At 42.6% G+C, this 6,178-nt stretch overlaps 1 long non-coding RNA gene across 1 annotated transcript; it reads left to right on the top strand.

The window, feature by feature from the left end:
• Positions 1-593: 593 nt before the first annotated feature.
• On the top strand, positions 594-5,513 carry LOC125431516. The gene is made up of 2 exons (XR_007244311.1): positions 594-945; positions 1,007-5,513. It is a non-coding gene; the product is annotated as an uncharacterized LOC125431516 (long non-coding RNA).
• The last annotated feature ends 665 nt before the right edge of the window (positions 5,514-6,178 follow it).

Genomic DNA, 6,178 nt, shown 5'->3' with positions numbered 1-6,178 from the left:
CATCTGGAGTGCCAAAGGTTCGCCACCACCGATAGGGGATCAAGTTCACAATTCTGGCCCTATACATTCAGCCAGTGAATAGAAGGGAGGAGGGATGAACAGAGCCGGAAATCTGAACTGGAAAATCCCAAAACGATTCTGTGGGTTTGGGTTGCCTGCTTCCATTTATTTGCCTGTCGCTGATGACCTGCCTGCTTCATTTATGCCTTTTTTTTACATTATTCACATATATATTTTGATGTCATTGCGTTACATGCTATTTGTATCTCATGGGCACATAGATACAGTTGATGCGCACAGTGGAAAAGTTGAAATGAGGAATCAAAACCAGCATGAAAATGCAAAATCAGGGACAGGGGAAGCACCTGTTTTCAATAATTCCGTTTGCATTCAAGAAGAAGAAGAGTTTGGATTTATATCTCCCCTTTCTCTCCTGTAAGGAGACTCAAAGGGGCTTACCATTTCCTTTCCCTTCCCCTGCCCCCAACAAACACCCTGTGAGGTAGGTGGAGCTGAGAAAGCTCCAAAGAACTGTGACTAGCCCAAGGTCACCCAGCTGGCATCTGTTGGAGTGCACAAGCTAATCTGGTTCGCCAGATAAGCCTCCACAGGTCAAATGGCAGAGCGAGGAATCAAACCTGGTTCTCCAGATGAGAATGCACCTGCTCTTAACCACTACACCACGCTGGCAGGACAAAATACATGGGACTTAATTAGATGTTGGCAAAACATCTCCCCTCCTTCACTCCAGGCATGGCTGCCCTTGGATATGGACTACCCCCGCCCCATCTGGTTCTGTTTCTCAGCCTTGATGCAACAATAGGCATTTTGCTGGTTCTTAATCATGGTATTGGGCAAGTTTGCAAAAGATCAGATGAGACAGAATGTGCAAGAGCCTTCTCATACATATCTATTATGTGGACAGAGCGGGTATGCATTCATTTTGTGGACTGTAGCTCAGTTGGTAAAGTACCTGTAGCTCAGTTGGTAAAGTAGCTCAGCTCAGTTGGGCTGTAGCTCAGTTGGTAAAATATCTGCTTGGCATGCAGAAGGTCCCAGGTTCAATCCCTGCCATCTCCAATCGAAAAGGTCAGGCAGTAAGTGCCTGAGACCATGGGCAGCCAGTCAGAGTAAGCTGACCTTGATGGTCGGATTCTTCATGTGTTCATTTACTACCAAGTTATGGCCATGTGGACTATAGATTTGGGTGGATGTGAATTCCTCCTCACTCATACCATGTTGGAGATTCATCAGTACTGATAACTGGATGTCAAGTTACACTGTCGGAAATATCAAACCTGAGAGGACTTTCGTGACTGAGTTCTCTTCTATGCTATATATATATATATATATATATATATAATCTGAATTTACAGAAAGCTAACATATCTGGAAGAGTGGTTGTAGCCTCGCTTTCTCCTGACCTACTGTTTTTTGTGTGGGCGTGGAGGTGAAGCATTCACTTCCCATTTAGATTTTCATATGGTACTGCCCCAGATGGCCGTACCCCATCATAGAATCATAGAATCATATTGTTTGAAGAGCCATCAAGTCCAATCCCCTGCAATGCAAGCAAAGGAGAATCCATGGGAACACTCTGCAAATGATGGCAGCCAGGAGGGCAGAAAATGGTGGACATGAGCTGTGGAGAAATTTCAGACTGGAAGGACAAAGCACCTCCTTTCTCTGCACGGTGAATAGAAAACATCTTGACCCCGTCCTGAGGGGGAAAGATTGCTAATTTAGCGTTTTCAGTGGGATGGGGGAAGGGTTGAGCAGAAATAAAACTTCCTGAAGACATCTTGGGCAAAAAGAAGTGCCAACTTTCTCCCCAAAATGCTTTTTTTACCCTGTCCTCAAGACATTTTATTTGTGCTGTGCGGAGAAGGCCACAGTCGGCAGGCATTTGTGGCACTCCCTGACTGATGCACCTAGGTCAGTAGTCCTGTCTGTGGCATAGATTCAGGCTTCTGTTTCTACTTCTTTGTCCTGTGCTGGGCCACCATCTTCTGTGCAGCTCTGTGAGAGGCAAAATCACCCAAAGCATGGGTCAGGGGCCACATATGTACCACAACAATGCGATAGACTAGTGACACTTGGAAAGGTTGGGAATTCCTGCCTTTTGCAATAATGAAGTGGGGTATGTAGTTCCAGGTCAGAGGTCAGAGACGGGCAGTAGCCCTACAAACACACGCCTGCATCTAACTAAAGCTAGTCCCAGGTAAATCAACGAGGCTTACCTTTATGACAACTAACTTATCTTGTTTTACTTCAAAAGACATTAGCCTTGACTGAGCTTAGTTTTATCAATGTCCTTGGCTACGGCACATGCAATAAAACAAAAGAAACTCTGGAGGCACAATAACAAGGTCTCTTCCAAGTTGTCAGAGCGCTCAGAACACAAGATCCATTTGGCCGTCAGCAATAAAAGCCTAACCAGTGACTCACCAAAAAATTCTTGCGGCACCTTCAGGACCAATCAATGTATCGAGGGTTTTTGCACATAAATCTCTCCAGGACCCAGTCTGGAGTGATTGTATGGTGAGATACATGTTTTGTTCCTCTCACAGATGGGAAAGACAGCGGGCGTCCAGGTGGAGCCATAGATGTGGGCGAAACATTAGTAGCAAAAATGACCAGATCATGGTTCCACAACCCAGAAAACTTACAACATGCCCCAGAATCTTTTGAAGTAGAATTACTAACCTCCAGGCAGGGCCTGTATTCTCCCAGAAATACAGCTGATTTCTAGACAACAAAGACCCCTTCCCATGGGCATCTTTGGAGGGTGCGTTCCCTCCTCCCTGATGAGTTCCCTCCTCAAACTCTGTCCTCTTCAGTCACTGTCTCCAAATCTCCAGTAATTTCCCAGGCAGGAGTAGGCATCCTAAATGTGCAGGATTCCATGGCAGATACACAAGTGTTCCTTGGCAAATAAAAAAGCCAACATGGGAAGGATTCCCTGAAAGGGAAAATCTGAAAGTCACTGCAGTTTAAGACACAAGATCAGCCAGCATCAGTGGGCTCCCAGAAGTCGAAGATATAGAATCAGACCTCTGGCTATTTCAATATGCAACTAGGACAGGGGTGGCCAACCTATGGCGCTCCAGATGTTCATGGACTACACTTCCCATCAGCCCTGATTCCCCTGGTTCCCATTGTAGTCCATGAACATCTGGAGCACCATAGGTTGGCCTCCCCTGAACTAGGAAGTTTCTCAGCATATGAACCGATGTATAGTTAACCTCTCTCTTCAGGTGATTGGACAAATGGTTCCCAACTGTGACTTCAGCAGAGGTGAGCTTGTAAAGCTGCAGTGTGATTTATAGTTTCTGGTTTCCCATTCTCCCATTTCAAGTTGGACAAGAGAATTTCCCAGTAACCCGATTGTTGTTATTTTTTTATGAGAGACAGCTCAACAGCAAAGTATGGGTCTTAGGGCTGGTACAGACAGCATGGACGAGTCTGCAGCTGTGTGAATGAATTCCAATTGTAAAGGGCTGTGTGAAGGAGAAAGGAAAACTCTCCCTGATGTGTTTAATGCAAGTTGTTCCCAATTTGATGATCCAGTAGTTCAGTGGTGGATGTCTGGGTTCAGTTTGAACTCATTCTCAAAATCCAGTGCCCTAATCCAAGGGAATGTTCCCTGTTTCTTTAATGGAGGGAAAGTTCTATGCATGCAAGACAAATACAGGAGCTAAGAAATACACAGTTCAAAAGGTTGATGTTTCGGTTTTGATGCAGAGTTTAAAATGTGGGGAATTTTTTTTCCCCATTAAAATAAACTTTCTGAGTTTCTGGCACTTCCTAGCTTTCAGATTTTTTCATATGGAATTTCACAACTACTAACAAAGATCTAAAAAAAATCTGGACTTCACGACACTTACTAACAAAGATCCTTAAAAATCTGGTGTAAACAGAAACACGCGTGTCTAAGGCGAATCAGTTTTGAATGCAGAATTGTGGAATAGGAATGCAGAATTGAATGCAGAATTGTGGGATAGGAATGTCTGTTTGCCAGAGTGAAGGATGTAAAATCAAGGAATGTATTCAGATTTCCAATTTGGGGGCAAATTTTAATGAGAAGGAGAGAGCCACTGGATGCTTGCTGGTGCATTACCAACTAGGGCAAATTTACCCAGGCACCCCGCAATGGATTTTTGCCCAAGTTTGACCCCTTCATTCAGGGTAGCACTCCAGAGATCAGACCAGCGTTGGTTTCAAGGTAGGGACTACAGAAAGAGAGAGTCCAGCTTCTATTGTGTCACGTAGGCTGAACGCAAAAGCCAAACACGTAGCTGACTGTATCAAGGGAAGGGGTACCATGGGTAAAGACTCCTTCTGGTCAGTCTTCATCCAAGGAGATGAAGCAGATCTGAGGGAAGGAGGTAATTCAGCCTCCTCTGGTCTCTGCTAATCCAAATACTGATGGACTCGCTAGCACAGGTTGGTCTATCCACCCCAATTGCTTGCTGTGTTCCATACTTGGGTGCATGAAAGGGAATGGTACCTACTTTTTCTGGGCACGTTCCTGGTACACTCAGTTGTGTGCTAGATCATTCAGACTTACTTCTGGACATGCCCTCAGAGGCCATTCTTGGCTCTACCACAGTTTCTCCCTCCTCAACCCAGGAATTTCTAGATGCTCCTCAAGAGCAAAAAAACAGGAAAACAAAAACTAAAAAAGCCCAAAGGGGAAAACTTCCAGCAGCCAGAGGCTTGGGTTGAATGATGCAACTTTGCTTTTCCGCTTCCGCTTTTTTTCTTGCACCCGAGCTGTTGAAATTACTTCGATTTTATACTGTGAACAAAAAAAAAAGCATATATACAAATAGCTGTATGTAATTTTTAAAAAATCACAGATCGCTAAAGGGAACTAAAAAAATTATATTCATCGGTGACGAATCAGTGTGCATGATTTGATCTGTCTTGTCTGAACAAGGATAGCGCAACGATCTCAGCCACCTCCTGATGCCAACTTGCTCTGATCTGCCAAATGTGAACAAATATACTATGTATATTATATGTACTTATAGGATTCAATGGCAGCTGCTGGTGATATTTGTACAATTAGAAATCTATATAGGATATAGACATTTTAGAGAGACGGTGCCAATTCTAAACAATTTTTGTGTGGGCTACAAGTGCTTGTAATTTTTTTTTTAATTTGCTAATAACTTATAATGACAACTTGGTTTTGAAACATTTTGTGAGTGTTTGGGGTTCTTTTTTTAACGTTGTCGCTGCTTTGAAAACTACTAAAACAATAGAGAATGTAAAATTATTCTTTTGATGTGAACTGACTGATTTTTTCATAAAAAAAAAGAAAACAAACCTTAATCTTTTTATCGGCTCTGTTTTTGCTTTCTTACTTGTACAAAAAATGTAATTTATTTTAGCATTTTACAAAAATACATTTGCTTGTTTCTGGGTTGCCTACATCATGTTATAATTGGTGTTTATGTAGAGTCGGGTACTTTTTGAACAGTATTAAAAAAAACAAACCTGTGATACGAAGTTTGTTTCAATTGTTCTTTTCAATGCACTGTTTCTGATATTCTGGGGTTTTCTTCCTATCAGGAGGAACCTAATAAGCTAGGCATACCAAAGCATAATTCACTAGGCTGCTATTCCTTAACTATACACCTATTGTTGTACTGTTGTCTATGCCAATAAAGGCTTGCTGCTGCTTAACTATACACTGGGGAAATGTGAGAGTCAAAATTCTTGGAACTGCAGCAACATCACTTCCAGCACATATTGGGGTGACATTAGGATCCACCCAAAACTCCATGGTCAAGTTACAGAAGTGAATCCTGGAGCATCACCTCAATGCAAGCAAGCAAGCAAGTCTTTATTGGCATAGACAACAGTACAACAATAATAAAAAACGGATTAAAAAGCATATACAATACAGGAAATAAATGTTAGGTCAAAGGAAATCTACTGCCGTTTAGTAATTTCCAGGAGAAAGTATGCCACTATCATACAGAAAGAAGGATCAGGGTTGTCCAACAAGTAGTGTAATCTAATTAAATCAGGGAGATCAGGTAAATGTAAAGGAGTAAGATTCACATACTTGGATCTGATTTCCTTGAATCTGAGACAGTGTAGTAATTGGTGGGCCAGAGATTCAACTGAGCCATCGTTACATGGGCACAATCTTTTAGCCTTTTCT

Source organism: Sphaerodactylus townsendi, linkage group LG04, assembly GCF_021028975.2.
Source record: "Sphaerodactylus townsendi isolate TG3544 linkage group LG04, MPM_Stown_v2.3, whole genome shotgun sequence".
Taxonomy (NCBI): domain Eukaryota; kingdom Metazoa; phylum Chordata; class Lepidosauria; order Squamata; family Sphaerodactylidae; genus Sphaerodactylus; species Sphaerodactylus townsendi.
The sequence above is the reverse complement of the archived record's forward strand: the minus strand, read 5'-3'. Positions and strand labels throughout refer to the sequence as shown.